Source organism: Cebus imitator, unplaced genomic scaffold (genome assembly GCF_001604975.1).
Source record: "Cebus imitator isolate Cc_AM_T3 unplaced genomic scaffold, Cebus_imitator-1.0 Scaffold219, whole genome shotgun sequence".
NCBI classification, from domain to species: domain Eukaryota; kingdom Metazoa; phylum Chordata; class Mammalia; order Primates; family Cebidae; genus Cebus; species Cebus imitator.
Window position 1 is genome coordinate 2,160,236 of NW_016107534.1, and position 19,792 is coordinate 2,180,027.

General features: G+C 38.7%; 1 protein-coding gene and 1 pseudogene across 3 annotated transcripts in view; one reads left to right on the forward strand and one right to left on the reverse strand.

Moving 5' to 3' along the window:
• The window catches only part of SND1 (staphylococcal nuclease and tudor domain containing 1), a 459,246-nt gene that overhangs the window by 169,772 nt on the left and 269,682 nt on the right, over positions 1-19,792 (forward strand). The gene's annotated exons all lie outside the window — the stretch shown is intronic.
• Positions 5,309-7,057, reverse strand: LOC108318499 (annotated as a pseudogene). The gene has a single exon (XR_001831159.2). The product of XR_001831159.2 is annotated as a phosphoglycerate mutase 1-like (transcript).

Below are 19,792 nucleotides of genomic sequence, written 5' to 3' on the forward strand. Positions count from 1 at the left end.
CTCAGCCTCCCAAGTAGCTGGGACTACAGGCACACACCACCACACCCAGCTAATTTTTGTATTTTTAGTAGAGACGGGGTTTCACCATGTTGGCCAGGATGGTCTCGATCTCTTGACCTGGTGATCCGTCCGCCTTGGCCTCCCAAAGTGCTGGGGTTACAGGCTTGAGCCACCGCACTCGGCCGAATTCAATTCTTTCATTGTTCCCATTTTCTTAATTTAGAAAATCCAAAGGTTACTTTTTCTCTATCCTCTAAAAAGATGATCTTACTAAAGTATACAGAAAGACTCAATTTGTCATCCTGGTATTTCTAATCAGATTCTAACTTAACAACATTTACTTATAAATATGTAGTTTTCCCAGTATTGACTCTGAAGAGGACCACCATAAAGAGGCAAGTGGTTTTCCACCATGGAATGCTGGCTCATCTTGTAGGATAGGCTGGAGGTGGAAAAACTCGGGAGCCTGGGGTCCTGGCCTGAAGTACATCTAGTCTTTGTTCATCTCACCCCCGTTTTATTTTGGCCCTTAGTTAACCCCTCTCTAAAAACAGAAGGGATCGACAGGCAGGCTCTGAGGGTCAGTTCATAAACCCCAGTTTGAAGATTTGTTGACCTGTTTTGCATAGACTGGACTACTTTTACAGTTCCACAAGTTTAATCTTTTCATCATCAAAGATTGTTGTATTTTAAATATCAAGGAATTTGATGAATACTAATGTGATGGCTATGTGCCACGCACAAACCCTCGATTCCTGTGGCCACTGGGTGATTCTTTGAACTTACTGTGAACACTGATTGTTAAAGGCCTGTTTGCTGAGAATGCTATAATATAAATCTCTACTGCTTCTCTGCGGTGGTTTTAATTATCTTAGTCACCCATTATGCCCACCTTCTCCCAACCCCTACAAGCTAGGAGATTGAATTCATTCTTTCTCCATCTCTGTTTATGTTACCAGGTTAGGGTCAAAGCAGATTTTTTTATCTGAAATGTTTAAGTGGTTAGGGTAGGGTTACAATCCAGTTAGTTACTGGGGAAAGGAATTACTTTCTACTTTTCTAAGATGTGTGGTTCCTAATGATTTTCTCCCACTTGAGAGCTGGTGGTGGTTTACTTCTGTCATTTGTCAGTTCACTACATTTTGAAATAATGGCTTTAGGAATCCATTGCCATCAGAATGATTGACTTCTTGACATTATCCAGGTGCTTTTTCACATTTTCCCCTAGTTTCTCCTATTGCCAGTGGTGGAGTTTGCTTGCTGGCAGCAGTCTAGAAGAAAAGCAGCATGTAGTTTGAACTCCACAGCATGGGAGAGCTTTTGAAGATCAAAGACAAAGATGAGTCATGTTGCTGTTCTTCGGTATTTCTGCTTTGGTGTAGTTAATCACAGCTTTCCAAGGGGCAAATGGTAATAAGATCACTATGTCTAGATAGATTTATGATGTCTCTCTCACCATTCAGAGACTGAAAGTAGAATTGATAGTCTTTTTAATGTTACAGACACAAACTTCCCCTTCCTTCTTTCTCTCTAACCTCATTTTCTTTCCTCCCTATCCTTCCTTTCCCCCCTTTCCTTTGTGTTCCATTTTCCATCCCCCTCCTCAAAGTATCTTAGATTTCCAACCTGAAATTGTCAAAATGCTAAGCTTGTAGTAGCTCTCACTTTCCAATATATAGACTGCATCTGCCTTTATGTCTGATTTGGCTGTTGTAGTGGATCCCTGGGACCTTTCTGGCCTTAACAAGAAAAAAGTGATTTGCTAAATGCCGTATTTTCTTGTTTCTGTTCTTCCTTCCAGCAGCATGAAGCTTGGTTCCGTACCAGAGTTGACAGAGCATTAGCTTTTCTCTGAACCAGGCCTGCTTAAGTTTTTGCTTGATGGCTCCAGTTTTTTCTTGGCCTTGGATCCTCCCCAATGAACACTCAGAATGTTCCAGGCGAGATTATATTGTGTAGTACATTTAAAACTCTCTGCCTTCTTTAACTGTCATTTCCCATTGTTTTTGGAAAACAGAAAACATGGACAAGGAAAATGTTGTATTAGTCATTCCTCTTAGTCTGGGTTTCTCCTCCTAAGGAGTTCTAGTTGATGGGCCAGTGTACGTGTGTCCTTGCTGGGTGCTCTAATGATGGATTTGCCTGATGCTGCCCCAAGCACAAGTGGCATGTGGGGTGCTTGGATATTGTTTCAGCTAGTAAAAGAGTAAGTACTTGGATAACACTGACCTGCTTCAGAGTCTGTTGTTTTCTTTGAATGACTCAGCTTTCTGTAATTCACATTTGGATTGGATTTTTTTTTTCCTGGACTCCATGTCATCATCTCTGCTCTCCAACTCTGTCTCCAGGTTGATGGGTAGCAGTACAGGGTTGATTTCTCTGTGTCCTTGTTTTTTCTGTTTCTTTCAGTGATTGCTTTTTACATTGGGATGATTTCTATGGTCAGGCAAAGGTACTTTTCCTTACAGGATTTTTTTAAATTTAGTTTTTAAACAGCCAGGAAGATACAATTTAAAAAAAAATTTTTTTGTTTTATATAACATAACTTGTTCTTTACATTTTAAAAATAGATGTAGAAAGGATGTGTTAAAAAAAATAGCTGCGTAGAAAGCACATATATGGATAAAGCAGTGATTAAAAAAATTTTTTCTTCTAAAGATTTTAAAAAGTCAGATCAAGAAAGTAAATGAATTTGGTTGTTTTATTGCTGAAACAGACATTTTGACGTCATTTGACAGGAAAGCCAATATGGAAACATAGGATATTTTCTGACAAGCTATTATATAAAATGGGCAGACATTTGAATTATTTAACATCGCTTTTACCTTTTAGACATTTTTATTTATGGGGAAATCAATATCATTTTAAGATTTTCTCTTGGTGTGTTCATTTTTTATTTTAATTATTATTTTTATCAGATAATGCATTTACTTGGTTTAAAATTCAAATGCGTATAAAGAGTATACAATTGGAGACCTTTCTTTTGCCCTAGTCCTTCACAGGTTCATTTTATCACCAAAGAAGCAACCAATATTACCATTTCCTTGTGAATCTTTTCAGGGATATTTTAGGCCTACACAGGAAGATATGTTTGTGGGTAGATATTCTCCCGTTTTACACATATGCTAGCATCATGAATACAGTTTAAATTTCATACATATCACCAAAAATATATATTTGCATTTGTGTTTCAATTCTGTGTGCTTGCAGGTGGTAAAGGTTTATCATATTTGATCTGTACAACTTAGAGAGAGCTTGCAATTTTCATGTAAAATTTTAGCCTAGTTTTCTCTATGGCCATAATTTTCCTACTTGAAAATGCGATTGTGAATTCTGCTAATACTGGTGATATTGTCCATTCTATTCTTGTTTATGATACTGTATTTTTTTTTTCTATTTTGTTGTAAGTAACATTTACTGCTCATTTTTTCAATCATAAAAGCAGCACTTGTTTATTCTAAAAATCTTAAAGAGGAAAAGATAAAGGGAAGAAAACCCCTACCACCCAGGGCAGCATCTGTTAATACTTGAGTGTGTATTACTCCAGTCTTTTTTTGTTAAATGCACTTGTATATTTGCATAATTTTCAACTTAGCTATAATTATATGTTACTTACTGTTTTGTAACCTGCACAATATGATGGTTTTTCTTTGTCATTAAATAGTCTTCTACATGAGATATTTTATCATTTAATGTCATTGAATATTTAATCAATATCCTGTCGTTGGCTATTTGTAGTGGTTTAGTGTATGAGCTTTGCAACCAAATAGCCATGAGTTTCAGTCTCTGGGGTAGCATCACCTAACGCAGTCCTGTCATGACCATTAAATGAGGTGATATATGTTAAGCATTTAGTGCAGTGCTTGGCACATTGTAAGAGCACAATCGATAACAGCAAACTACTGAGTCAGGGTTTAGGAAAATTAAGAACAGAGAGCAGTACACAATATGACAAATAAAACAAACTAGTGCTTGGTCCTGATAAGGCTGAGTGAGAGAGAGAAGGGGATGGGCAAAGTGAGCAGTGTGGTGGGGGGAGATACAGAGTTGAGTTCTTACGAGGAAGAAGGCAGCCAGCCTTATTTCCCTTACACCCTCCACCTCCTAGTTGCTTTCAAAACCAGTCCAGCAAGATGATAGTCTATTGCTTGTCCCTCTTTAGAAAGTCTTTTTCACCCCCAGGTGCTTGGTTCCCCTGACTAGGATGTTCTGAGTCTGGAGGAAGTGGAAATGGCCTTGGGAAGGGGGAGTTGGGAGAGAACTCAACATCTCGTTTCCTTCTTTTCTGAGTTTCTTGGCACGTTTTTCATAACCAGGTAGGCTTCCCATGGGAGCTGGCAGGACATCTGAGGAGGATTTAATTTACTTTGACCCAAAAGAAACTAAAGAAAGGGCAAAGTATGCACCCTACCAGCAGCTTTTTAAAAACCCGAGTTTCTCTGAAAGTCTTAAAGCTCAAAATTAAAGATTCTCTATCCCCTGAACTTACCTGTCTAACCTATAAGTTTGTTTGATCATCAGTTAGAAAGAAATGTTGGATGCCTTGCCTCTCTCAACATTTTTGAGTTCTGCAAATGAATGTCCAATTAATCCAGCATTGCAAACTGTTCTTTTTTTTTTTTTTTTTAATTCACTTTGACATATTTGCTTTTAAAAGCCAAGACTTAATTGAGGAGGTATTGGTGAATTCAGATATTGATTAAATTTAGGTAATATTATAAAATGAGTTTATTTCTAATCCCATAGGTAGTATATTTTGTTTAAACTTACCTTGAGAGATTTAAAGTGAAAGAGAGATTTGTTGCGATTTGTGTTACAGAGTGATATATTATATTTACTCATATCATAGTCAATACTTAGGCGATGAAGGATTTACCCTGGTATTAAATATTGAGTATGATCATAACAAAATGAAGCAGAAATGTTGCTTTATTAAAATTTATAGGCAAACTTTTAAAAAAGTAAACAACTACTTTTGCAAATGCAGCGCTATATTTTATTTATTTATTTATTTTGCACTTCATTCCTTTATTATACTGATCTGGCAAAAGGGTTTAGTACAGCTATGCTCTGCCAGGCGACTAGAACATGATTCAGAAATCAGTGAAAGACACACTTGGACAAGACCAAGAGGCATTCACTGCTATGAAACAAGGCGGGGAGGGATTCTAAAGCACACAGCAGGAAGCACTCCTGCCCCTCAGAGGTCATGGAGCTTATCCCATATTGGTATGAGGAATGGCTTAGCTTCTGATGACCACATGTGGGACTATTTCAACTGCCACAAGAAACCCCAGAAAGGTTATTGTTTTGTATTAATTATGTATATACTATACTTTCTTTTTTTATATATAAAAGTAAATGTAACACACAAACTAAATTTAGGATCTGTCCCAACCTTCTAGAGCCAGTTCCTCTGGGGCCAGGGAGGAAACAGTTGTCACATCACCATGCAGGTTACATTCGTCTTCCACTGGAATGACTATAGCCCCCGGGCAATGGCCTGACTGCAGAAGAACACAGGACTGGTTCCTGGGGGCAGACAGCCTCTCTTGCTTCTCTTCATTGGTCATGGCTTAGCATGATTCTTCCCCACAAGTCCTTAGTAAACAAAGCACTCAAAAAAACCCAACTCACTACCTTTAAACACTTTTGGATAAGGGGAACTTTTCCACAGCTTGGACTGAGAACCTGTGCCCTAGAAGTGCTACTCTGACTAGAATGTATGAAGGGAATGGGTGCAGGAGACAAAATGGCTAAAATGAAAATGGGAACTACTGGTCCCCATCTGCAGCTACAGCTCAAGATGCCTACAGATGTGGACAGTGTGACATGTGCAGGAGGGAGGGGCAAAGGGGCGAGACAGGCAGGGAACATGCTCCTGGGGACAATAGCTTGCCCTCTGGCTTTCACTTCTTGGCCTTGACCTGGGTAGCCACACCTTCCATGGCTTTACGCACGGTCTCTTTATCTCCCAGGAACTGCATGGGATTGATGGGCTTCAAGTTCTTGTCCAATTCATAGACAATGGGAGTACCAGTCGGCAGGTTCAGCTCCATGATAGCCTCTTCAGAGAGACCCTCCAGATGCTTGACAATGCCCCGAAGGCTGTTGCCATGGGCAGCAATCAGTACCCATTTCCCCTCCTTGATCTGGAGAACTATTTCTTCATTCCAGAAGGGCAGAGCTCTGGCAATAGTGTTCTTCAGACCCTCAAAGGAGGGTGTCTGATCTTCTTTGAGGTCTGGATACCTGCGATCCTTACTGATGTTGCTGTAGAAAGGATGGTCAGGCTCCATTGGAGGTGGTGTGACATCATAGGAGCACCTCCAGATCTTTACCTGGGTCTCACCATGCTTTGCAGCAGTTTCTGCTTTACTGAGACCGGTGAGATCCCACTGAGGCGCTAAGTCCTCACTACTGGCAGCCACATCTGATCAATGGCACTTAGCACTGTACAGAGAGGCTCCGGGTCGCTGTCTTCTGCATTGATATGAAACACATGTGAAACCCATAGCCAGCATCTTGCAGTGCCTGCCCACCACACTTGGCCTCCTTGTGGCCTGCAGAGCTCAGGTCTACACTGCACCAGCCGCTGAAGCGGTTCTCCAGTTTCCACACGCTCTTGCCATGCCAGATCAGCACCAGTTTGTAGGCGGCCATGGGTGGCAGGCTGGGGATGCGGCACCGACTGGGGTTCGCAGATTCCTGAGTGGAAGTCCGCCCCCTCCACTGCTCTGCGTGCTCACGCTGCATGGCCCCGTGCTATATTTTTATACTATATTTTTCCTATGGTGGTATCGTTAAGTTTCCACCAATTTTAAATAATATTAAAACTAAGTGCGTATTAACCGAAATAGGTAATTGAAAAAAAATCTGATTTTATATACATCCTCAGCAATAGTGTTGTCATCTCAGAAAAATTATCTACAAGTTTTTAAAACTTCTTCATGGAAAAGCAGTCAGTGCTTTATTCTTAGGAAAGTATTAAAGTTTTATTTTGTTTTTATAAGTCAGACTCCTTGATGCAGATGAAATCTGTTTTCCCCCCTTGTTCATTGAAGTCATAACAAGTGTTCAAGGCCACCTCTGTGATTTTCATTTTTGCTACCTGATTCTTGATAAGCTGTTTATTCTAAGGACCAAACCAATTTAGCTTAGGATCCATTTCAGCCCTGTATATCCTAGAATGAAAATTCTGATCTTTACCCATTTTCATTGTCTCAGTCACTTTATCTTTTCTTCTCTTCCATCACTTTAGCAAGAGTAGCATTCCCAGTGTTAAAAAAAAAAAGATGGAATATTCCTTTGCTGTTTGCACATATGCAAGACTCCTCATGCATTCTTTTGTTTGTTTGTTTAAGCTTGCTTTAAAAATACTTGATGAGCAGTGGAATGTCATTTTTAGTAGTTATAACCATTTGCTGTTGTTTACCATCTCGTTTTCTTAGTTCCCGACCTTGGACAGCTTTACAAACCTCTAATCTTCATCTTCTTTGTGACTAATCCTATTGTCTTCCACCTCAGGTGGTGTAGTTGCCAAATTTTTGGTCTGTTTCTTGTAATGTATGTACAACTATACTAGTTTTGTTACTTGAAAGGAAGTAGGAATATGTGGGCACTGAATGAAAATTAGTGGGTTGATTAGAAGCCTGTTGGAGAATTATATATAGGGAATCTAATCTCCCTTATTCATACTAACATGTGTCACTGCTTTTTAGGAATGATGTTAACTAATGTTACCTTAGAAATCTTAGAACCTACCTTTTTTTTTTTTTGAGACTGAGTTTCACTCTTGCTACCTAGGCTGGCATGTAGTGACATGATCTCGGCTCACTACAACCTCCGCCTCCCGAGTTCAAGCAATTCTCATGCCTCAACCTCCCGAGTAGCTGGGATTACAGATATGTGCCACCATGCCCAGCTAATTTTTTATATTTTTAGTAGAGGCGAGATTTCACCGGCCAATACGGTGAAATCTCATCCCTACTAAAAATACAAAAATACAGGCTGGTCTCAAACTCCTGACCTCAGGTAATCCGCCCACCCCAGACCCTCAAAGTGCTGGGATTACAGGTGTGAGCCATTGCGCCTGGCCAGAACATACCTGAACCATGAATATCTTCGTGTTTCTTCTATAGTCATTTTTTTCTGATTATAAAAGCAATATATGTTTATTATAATAAGTTTGGCAAGTATAAAGGAAAAATAAAAGTAATTCAAATAGCAGTTTAGGGTATTTTCTTTCACTTATACATTTATATTCTAATCTGTGTCTGTGTGTCGTTTTTTAAAATTGACAATGGAGACCAGGCGTGGTGGCTCACCCCTGTAATCCCAGGAGTTTGATACAAGCCTGACCAACATGGCGAAACCCCATCTCTATGAAAAATACAAAAATTAGCTGGGTGTGGTGGCAGGTACCTGTAATCCCAGCTACTCGGAGGCTGAGGCAAGAAAATTGCTTGAACCAGGAGGCAGAGGTTGCAGTAAGCCAAGATCACACCACTGCATTCCAGCCTGGACAACAAGAGCAAAAATCAGTCTCAAAAATAAAATAAAATTGACAGTGGAGCCTGAACATCTCCCTACATCCTTAAATAAACTTTTATGTGTTGATTTTAATGGCTTTATGTTATTTTATCCCATGAGTGTATAATTTATTTAACTGGTGTATTTTCATATTAATTTTTTTTGAACTATGGTAATGTGATTTTATTTTATGTTTTAATAAGCCATACTGTGTATTAGTATCAGCTAGATCTAAGTATCACTAAGCCCTGCAAAATCAGTCATCTACATTTTGGAGAATGTAAAATTTAGAAGAGTTAAAGATAAAAATATTCTATGTCTACTTACTGACAGTGTTGAGCACTTTCTTAGACAAGATTTGGTCACTTAAGAAGCCTAATAGCTTTTTCCCATCCTTTTAAGTCCTTGTATTTTATCTCATTTAAAAAGTCAACCTTTTTTGGTTCCTGGGATTTTAATTCTCTCATTTTAACTTTAATTTCATTCCATTTTTTAATCTTAAATACCATTTAGCCTAGGTAAATGGTATTTTTAATCTTAAATACCATTTAGCCTTAATGATTAATTTCTTAATCCCTTATTTAAAAACAACATAGCAACAAATACTCCGTTTTTTAAGTATTTAAAATTTTTGATGTGCTTTTATAGAGATCAGCAAGAGCTATAGCTATAGGGTAGGTGGTTTTTGAGGGAGCCAGAGTCATTAACAGATATATCAGCCTTCTTGCCAACTATACTCTTAGCTATCTCCCTGTGTCATTCATTTCTTTGAAAGGGTAGCTTCTAAAAGAATTCCAACTTGGAAGGCCCTTGGGCTGGCCCTTCCAGGCTGAAGTTCAATCCAAGCATAAAATAGACTTTCTTTATTGAAATGATATTGATACTGTACCTTTTACTGTGGTTTCCTGTCCTCATACTTTAGATATTATTCTGATTTTTAGAATCTTAGTTAAAATTCTTTTATTAACTAGATGTTTATACTTGGGGAGGTCATGTAACTTCTGAATCCGTTTTATATCATAGTGCATGCTTGCTCTAGGTGATAACTGTGGCGATTTTCATTCTGATTTAAAATAAAACTTTTAATTTATCCCTTAAAAGCTCCAATTAACAGTTGGAATTTAAATTGAAATCTTCTAATAATTAAATTATTAAAAATTTAAATATTAATTATTTTTAAAAATTAATTTTTCCCATACAGATACATTTTGTTTTTACCCTTTTATAATCTAGCCTAATTGCAAAATATATGACTTGGCAATTTATCTTTTATGTCTCTTCAAACGAACCCTTTTCATAATTTGGGGGCAAATTGTTTAACTTCTGTGAATCATTAATAACCCTTGTATTGTCATTGTAGATGTTATTGGTGTATCTTTCCATGGCTCCCCAGCCCTATTAACTATAGGATGTTCTTCTAGACTTTTTAACCCCAGACTTATCACTGAATATTACTCAATTTATTCTATTCTTATGTTTATCATGATGCATATTCACAGGAATTATAGCAGATGTCACTAATCAAAGATTCATTTTATTAGATCTGAGATGACATTTCATTTTATAACCTTCTGTCAGTTTGAACCATTTATTATGCAGGTTTTATGAATGAGTGTATCCTTTTGTTCTCAACATGCTTATGCACCTTGGTTTGTCTTTTAGAGAGAAAAATAAAGGAATAGTATATTATGCACCTATTTTTAATATTTCAGATATAATAGATATAACTAATTAACCTGAAATGTAGTTGTTCCTTAATACATTTATTTGCATTACTATTCTGTTTGGTGTCTTTAATAACTTATACAGTTAGCATTTTTCTTACTATTTTTCTAATGTAGCAAGTGTTTTTTTTTGTTTGTTTTTTGTTTTTTGTTTTTTTGTTTGTTTGTTTGTTTGTTTTTTAAAAGATGGAGTTTCACTCTTGTGGCCCAGGCTGGAGTGCAGTGTTGGGCTCTCTGCTCACTGCATCCTTCATCTCCTGGGTTCAAGTGATTCTCCTGCCTCAGCCTCCCAAGTAGCTGGGATTACAGGCACACACCACTATGCCCGGCTAATTTTGGTATTTTTAGTAGAGATGGGGTTTCACCTTGTTGGTCAGGCTGGTCTCAAACTCCTGACCTCAGCTGATCTGCCCGCTTTGGCCTCCTACAGTGCTGGGATTACAAGTGTGAGCCACTGCACCTGGCCGCAAATTTATTTCTATTTTCTATACCTTCTGCTTGTTCTGATATATATACTCTATATGTAGTGGGCCTTTGGATCATTCTTTTACTTTTTGTTTTGAGATTGTTTGACCACCCTCATTTAGAGTGATTTGTGTGAAGATCTTGGACAGCAATTACAGTAAAGTCTTGTCTGTAGTTGGACACCTCATTTGAGTATTTGCTAGTGTTTGAAGGTTGTTCCTTTTGTATAATCTTGGTTATTGTATTGGGATGCTTCTCTTACTGCCTGGGCGTTTTCTCCAGAACTGCTAGAAATTTTGGCTTTGTTCTTCATCTCTGTAGAGTTGTCTAAAATTTTCTGGAAATTCTATAGTGTCAGAAAAAATATCATCACTGTCTTCTTGGGCTGGTCTTTTGACGACCAAGAAAGTTAATTTATAGCTCGAAATGTTATCTCAAGAGCAAAGCAAAATCTCCTATTCTTGAGGTATTGACTTACCTCCTGGGCTAAATGACCCAAAGACTTTTCTTTAATGGCACAAAAATAAAAAAAATTTCCATATTAAATCATGGAGCAGAGCTCCCTGTGTCATTTTTTGTTTATTGCTTCACTACTGTCTTGTAGAAGAATGTATCATTAGTTTTCCATCTGACCTCTTAGACAAGAGAAGTCAGGTTAGCTGATCTGAAGAGCATCACACAGGAAGTACTACAGGTGATGCATCAGGGAGAGATTTGTTGCTGTGTATACTAGCAATACATTCAAACAGGCTATGTATTATTAAGAGGAGAGTCCTTAAAACTCAAATTACAGTCTGATTCCTTTGAATGAGTATGTGCCAGGAATCTTGGAAGCAAATGCAGCAGGTGAGGGAAAAGCCTCTAGGGATCCCCCAACCCCTCCCCTGCATAGTTTATAACTGTGTCTTGTTTGCATCCTGAACAGTGGCTATACTCTTCATCTAGAGCAAAGGACCTGCTGCTAGGCAGTTTCGTTTCCCCTGAGGTGATTGGTGGGTTGTTTTATTGTTTGGACCATCCCTTGAGACACTGAAAGATTTCTTCCTCATTATGAGAGAGAGACTTTTAATTTAAAAAAAATAGATTTGGTTTAGGTTCTCTGAAGTGGACAGATTATGAGATTATAACACTCCTTTTATGTGATTTGACTGTGATGGCTTAGTTTGTGTTTGTCAATGAAAGCTCTTCTCCGTAGGCCACTGATTGCTCTCAACTGATTCTCAACACACTTTCTCTTATTATTAAAAATAATATTATTACAAGATATTTTTATTAAAGTGGTTCTCAGCATACTTTCTCTTATAGCTACAGTCTCAAAAGTACACCTTAGTGAATAAACAAATTATGGTATGTCCTTACAGTCAGTACATTCTGTCCTAAAAAGGAATGAAGTCTGCTGTATGCTTCAGTATAGATGAACCTGGAAAATATTGTCCCAAGTAAAAGAATTTAGACACAGGAGACTGCATATTATGTGATTCCATTTACACAAAATCCTTATAGGGATCTATAGGTGGTTGATGGTTGCCAGGGGCTAAGGGTAGGGCAAGTTGGGAAACAAGTGACTGCTTCATCGATACAGAGTTTCTTTTCAGGGAACTGGATAAGCATGATGGGTGCACAGCATTGTGAATATACTAAAAACCACTAAACTGCTACACCTTAAGATGACTGAGAGGGTGGATTTTATGTTCCATAAATGTGATCTTAATTAAATAGTATATCTGTATGTTAGTGGTGTGGTTGCTGAATCAAGAAGGCCTTGGTGGCCAGGTATGGTGGCTCATGCCTGTAATTCCAGCACTTGGGGAGGCTGAGGCGGGTAGATCACCAGAGGTCAGGAGTTCAAGACCAGCCTGACCAACAAGGTGAAACCCGTCTCTACTAAAAATACAAAAATTAGCCAGGTGTGGTGGCAGGTGCATGTAGTCCCTGCTACTAGGGAGGTTGAGACAGGCGAATTGCTTGAACCCAGGAAGCGGAGGTTGCAGTCAGCTGAGATCGCGCCACTGTACCCCAGCCTGGACAACAGAACGAGACTCCATCTCAAAGAAGTCCTTGGTGTTTCTTGATGCTAATGCTAGTTGGCATTTTAGCCAATTGGTCAAGTGTTGGTGAGAGTGGGGGTAGGCTGACAATTGAAATCAAGGATTCTCCTCATTAAGAGAAGCATATATGTGTCCAGTGACTTCCTAATTCATGGAAAGTGCTGTTGGATAATCACCTTTATATTCTCATTATCAATGGAATTATGAGGAGTTTGGTTAACATGCTTGACTAATTCCAGTCCCTTGTGCATTCACTATTTTTGCCTAAAGTCTGTATTGAAACTGCCCTGCTCTCCCTCTTTTCAGAAACTAGCTCCTAGTTTGCTGACTAGGTGTAGGTAACAAACCCTCTATTTATTTTGAGACTCTCTGGGATATACAGTTATAAATGTGTGAGTTAGAGTTCTAGTAAAAGGGGCAAATTGTGGAGACAGTTTATTTGTACATGAACCCTCTTTTTCCATATTATATTATATTTATCAGATTATCTGCTGCTCAGAGAAAGGACTCTATGAGCAGGAACTCTTGACTCCTGATGCCACATCTTGTGCTTACTCAGTATTATATTAAAATAAAAAACAAAACTCCATGCTTTTTATTGACAGTACCTGATGGTTAAGGGAGACAGAATGAATCCAGTTTTTTCTAGTGAGAAGACTGGGATCCTTTTCTACTCTGCTGATGAGAAACAGAATCAAAAGGTGCAATGGGAATGGGGCACAGCCCTTCACATATTACCAGCTGTCTTAGAACTGGCTGGCTAACTCACGGCAAAGTGTTTGGTCTTACTTAGTGAATGGTCAGTTGGCAGAGCAATGTTTTATGTCTTCCTTCCACTCTTTTCCAGCTCTCTCTGAAGGGCTGCAGCTAGGTATAACAAACATCAACCAGTAGTATCAGATTGTCAGTGATCAGCATGCCAAAATGCAGTTCCTTGTTACGTGACAAGTAGAGAAAACATATGGCAGGCAGGTGGTGGTGGCAGGATCATTATCAGCTCAGAGTGAGATTGGCAGTTCGTTTGCAGATAGTGATGCCCACCTGCCATGGCAACAGTACACCACTGGGCACCCGGAAGCTCTCATGATCGTGTCCTTCTAACAGTGTTTAGCCTGCCCTGCATAATCCTTACGGGTTGGCAGTCTCTACTGAGCAGTGACCATGGCCTCAGTGTGGGAACTGTTGTGATGAAACAGATGCTCAACGATGGAGACCCTGTTTGTGAGCAGGCAACTTTTTTTGTGTTTTTTGTTTTTAAAGGTAGATGTTTTCTTTATATATTTACTTAGCTTACCATATTGTTTTTCTTAAGAATTAAATGTTTCCTCTTTTCAAATGTAATTTAAAAATTTTAATCGCAGTGGAAATGTATGATGTGAAAAATTGAAAGTGCCTTATAATTTGCACCTTCGAAGATAAGCCCTTCTAACAGTGGCAAGTATGTTCCTCTGGATTCTGTTCCATGTTTCCCTCACTTTTGTTCTCCTAGCAGGATTATATCATATTTACCATTGTTCATTGGCTTTTCTATTTGTAAATCTTTCCATAGCAGAATGTGTAGCACCCACTTGTTCTCAGCAGCTATATCATATTTATTGAGAATATTGGTAATATGTAGGTGAAAAAGATAGGCATGGTTTCTGTCAGCTTAGAGCTCATGAGATTTAGGATTACTTAAATCTCAACTTGTAATTATGCATTTATGTTAAACTACTATGAATGTAAAGGACACTGTGCTTGTACATACATCTTTATTTCTATAGACTGAATTCCTAGAAGTGGAACTGCTCGTTTAAAGGACATCCACATATTAAATGTTAGTGGAATTGCCAGCTTGACCTCCAATGGTGTTACAATAATTTACATTCCTGCCAACAGTGAAAAATACCACTTAGAGAAGCATGTGGAAATTGAAAGTTTATTGCACAAAAGCACAGACAACAGTGATTAAATTCAGCAACTAAAGAAGTAGATAGAGGCGGGAAAATGATGGTGAATGAACTGAAAATTCTGTAGTTCTACACGTGACAGATCTCTAAGTCAGACGGTTCTTCATAGAAAGATTGTGTAAACAGCGCAGAACATCAGTATTTGTCAATTTTATAGAAAGTCAGTGAGCCATAGACTATTCTTACCCCCTTCTACAGCCACCTCTGAAAAAAAAGTTATATTTGGGTTTATTATTGTACCTAGACATGCGGCTTGTTCCTTAGAGCAGGGGTCCCCAAGCCCCAGACTGGGGACCCTTATTGGTCCCTGGTCTGTTAGGAAGCAGTCTGCACAGCAGGACATGAATGAGCAGCAGGCAAGCCAGCATTACTGCCTGAGCTCCACCTCCTGTCAGATCAGCCGCAGCATTAGATTCTCATAGAAGTGCAAACCCTACTGCTAACTGCACATGCAAGGGATCTACATTTCATGATCTTTATGAGAATCTAAGTAATGATGATCTGAGGGTGGGATAGTTTCATCCTGAAATTATCCTCCCCACCGTCAGTGTAAAAAATGTCTTCCTGCTGGGTGCGGTGGCTCACGCCTGTAATCCCAACACTTTGGGAGGCTGAGGCGGTCAGATTACGAGGTCAGGAGATTGAGACCATCCTGGCCAACATGGTGAAACCCCATCTCTACTAAAAATATAAAAATTAGCTGGGCATGGTGGCATGTGCCTGTAATCCCAGCTACTCGGGAGGCTGAGACAGGAGAATCATTTGAACCAGGGAGTCCAGAGGTTGCAGTGAGCTGAGATCGTGGTACTGCACTCCAGCCTGGGTAACAGAGCGAGACTCTGTCTCGGTGGGGAAAAACTGTCTTTCACAAAACCGGTCCCTGGTGCCAAAAAGGTTGGGGACCTCTTCCTTAGAGTGTTGTCTATATGTAAGAATATAGACAAGTGTATTTTATATCCTGAGAAAGGTGGCCTAAAAGGTAGACTATTTTATATTATATGACAACCTGAAACCTCTGTGTCCTTATTTAGGGATTATTGAACATGGCATTCCAATTATGATTCCTTTTAGGAGACCATCCAAGTATTTTCTTGGGAATGTGATTGAACTGTCTTTTTTGTATGTGAGATGGAGTCTTGCTCTGTCACCCAGGCTGGAGTGCAGTGGCGCAATCTTGGCTCACTGCAACCTCTGCCTCCCAGATTCAAGCGATTTTCATTTCTCAGCCTCCCAAATAGCTGGGGCTAAAGGAGCATGCCACCATGCCTAGCTAATTTTTGTATTTTTGGTAGAGATGGGGTTTCACCATGTTGGTCAGGCTGGTCTAGAACTCTTGACCTCATATGATCTGCCCACCTTGGCCTCCCAAAGTACTGGCATGAGATTACAGGCATGAGCCACCATGCCCAGCCTGAGCTGTCTTATTGAAGTAACCAGTAGATTTAGGTTAGCTGGGTTTGGGCTGAGAGATGCCTGGCTCCTGCTGCTAAGTTATTGACTTACGTAATATGTGGGCAGAACAGCCTGGGAGAGAGAGACCTAGATCTCTCACATGTGCAGTTCACAATAGGGTTTGCATTCAGTGGCATTAAGTACATTTGTTCATATTGTGCAACCATCACCGTCCATCCCCTGAACTTTTTCATCTTGCAGAGTCGAAACTCTATACCCATTAAACAGCTCTCTCCATCCCCTGCCAACCACTCTCCTATTTTTGGTCTAAGAATTTGACTATTCTAGATACCTTATTTAAATGGAATCACACAGTATTCTTTTGTGTAAGTCTTTTTTCTGTGACTGGCTTCTTGCACTTATAATGTCCTCAAGATAATCAGAACTGTTTTCCCTTTTAAAGCTGAAAAATGTTCCATTGTATGTGTCTACCACATTTGGTTTATCTATTCATCCAACGATGGGTATATCAGTTGCTTCTACCTTTGGCTGTTGTGAATAAATTCTGCTATGAGTATGGGTATTCAGATATCTCTTTGAGATCCTGCTTTCAATTCTGCTAATATATACCTAGAAATAGAATTGGTGGATCATATGGTAATTCTATTTTTAATTTTTTTGATAAAGCTAAGCAATATTTTTGCATCATGTTTCTGATAATTTAGGAGTAGAAACTGGAACACTGTGGCACTGAGAGATGGTTTGAACTAGACTTATCTTCCAGTGGTAACTGTCCAGTTCCTAAACGTGTGTAGTTGTGGGCCAGGGAGTTGGTTGTATACCTGTTTACTGTTTTCCAAAACAATGACTGTAAGTCAAGAGACCTGAATTTGAAGATAAACGCAGATATAATGCAGGATGATCTTTGGTGTCTGTGACTTTAGTTGTCATTGTTCTGTGCACGCTGTGCCTTTGATCAAGGACCTTGCTACATTTAGTAGACCTTTATTGTGTGAAATAGAGGGATGGTGTGGTATGTTTACAAGAAGAAAGGCTGATGATGTAGATACCTGATTATCTTGGCATGTTAGCTTAGCACCAAAACTGAGAATTTTTATACACAAGTGCTGTGTCCTTCCTTGGGCTATTTAGTTATTGACATGCATTCCTAAAGAATTATTGTATTTTTCTTCATAATTCTCCTTTGATGTCATTATGTACATCTTTGAGGTCAACTCACCTTTCTAGGTAAGTTCTCCATTTAGGTAAATTATTTAGTTTACCTAAACATACATTTTCCTTGCCTGAGTGACTTCTCAATGCCAGCTCATGGCATGCTGGGGAAATTGGAGTGCTCTGAATTGTAGAGAATGCAGGATGGCTTTTCTGTTCTGGTTTTGCTCACCCAAGCAATACCTAGTCCCCAGAGAAATAGGAGTTTACTGGAACTCTTGGCAGGGTGAATACTTTAGTCCCTACTTTTATTGATTAGGTTTCTCAACTTGGTCTTTTAGTGGTGCAGGCATTCAAAATCTTTATAGATAGAGCAAATGTAATGTAACCTTTTATTTTTGTCCATTTCTTAATAATATCCCCTTCCCCCTAACTAATTCTTCTTAGAATCCGTTAAGCAAGTCTCCTTTCTTCATATTCCTATTCCTCTCATCATAGTTTGATTACTGCTATTGTTTTAAAGACTGGGTGAAATTGGGTATAGTCTATGCAAAGGCATAAGTATCTCCATGTAAAATTTGTGCTGCCTGTGTGGCTGGAACTCCTCCAGGGAGAGTTCTGGACAAAGTGATTTAATTTCCCCTGACTGCTGGTGACCTTGGAAATTTTGGCTGTAGATGACTGTGATTGACACTTGTATAAAGAAGAAAAAAGACCAACCCTCAACTTTCATCCTTTAGAGGAAGGCAGTGGGAGATGGCAGCTCTGGTGAGGAATGAGAAGGGACATGCAGGGGACACAAGGGACAGTTTCCAGTAGTGCCTCTGAAACCTTTGGACATTCCTCCTCAGGGACAAGCAGGGTGGTATTAAAACTAAGTATTGGTGTGAGTTATGTCTGTGATAAAATAATGAGCAAGATAATGGAGCATTAGCACAAACACGCGTTATACTTTTTAGGTATGTTTATAGGATTATAAGGCTTGGAGAATTAAGAGATTTAATGAAAATGGTAGGAGCTGGGAGGTTATTTTCAAATAGTGATCTCTGTCTGTCTCTCTATGGTACCCCTCAGATTTATTTAAAATATTGTTATTTGTTAAAATTTGATGTTTATATATGCCTGTTATTTACCTCCATACATAAACTGTGTGGTCAGTATATTTTCAGATAATTTTATTACGTTTGTTTTCAGGTTGTTATCACTGTTTCTAAAAATCTTTGCCATTTTCTAATGGCCTCTTACCTAAAATGTTTTAAGGTTTCGTGGATCTCGAGCTTGCATATGCTTCTAATTAAATATTCACCAAAGTGAAGGTGTATCAGGGAGCAGTGATGTCCACTTAAATGAATGCCTGATGTCAGATAGAGACTCTTAACATCTCCATGGACCCTGTGTTCAGCTGTATTTTACCTTTTCCCTCAAAGCAGATAAAAGCATCTGCCCATCCAGAGGACAAAGGAGTGGTTGGGGTAGGAGACTAATTTTGTCAAAAATGCTTCAAATAAGAACACTTTCTAACTGTGCTTTTAAAGGTTTATAGGCACTATAGATAAAAATCCCATTGATGAAAATGAAATGTGCTCAAAATAGTTCTGTGATTTGGGGGTGGGAAGGGTGATTTTAGATGGGAGAGAGCAGTATAAATACATGTAAATAAACAACCAGCCTAAGCACTTAATTACAATGATTTGGAAGCGGGTGTTATAGAATACACCTGGGCTGGATTGGACAGGAAGGGAACATTGATGTATGTCTCCTAATCTTTGTAGCGTTGGTGAGACAAAATATGTAATTTTTTTATGAACATATTTGTAAAGGTTGTTGTAAGGGATATCAGAGCTCGAAGATGTCCTGATGGAAGAAGTAAATTTCAGCATTTCATAATTATAAAAATTTATTAAAAATGGTTTATCTACCAGTTGTTCATTTTCTTTTTAATAATATCAATCATTAACGGAAGCCTTAATTATCAACTACAAAAACAATTATTTCTTAGCCTGAGTTTCTGGCCATCATCTACCCACCATCCATCCATTAGAATAAACTTCAAACACTAATGTGAAGAATTCTGGAATCATGCTGACAATTCAGGAATTAATAAAATTCAGCTATTGAATTGGTGGAAGGCACTGAAAAATACCTTCGCCAAACTATGGAATAGAATTTATTTTACAATAGTACAGGCTAAGGGATTTTTCCCCCAATGTACAAATTTATCCTCACACCTGAAATTTTTTTTGAACTAAAAATGTATGTAGCTTGTCTTTATAATCTAGTCAGAGATTTGAAAAAGAAAAGGCTAAATATTTTATTTATTGATACCAGGGTTTTTGTATCATATTTTTTTCATATTTGGTTTAAGAATTTTACAAAGATTCATAAAACATAAGTTCACAGGGGGAAATCTGAACCACACATAGGATAGAGGAATGAGGCTAAGACTCGCGTGCCTTAACCGATACTCTCTGAATGCCCAGTGAGTTTTAAGCACTTGCAATGTGGCTGC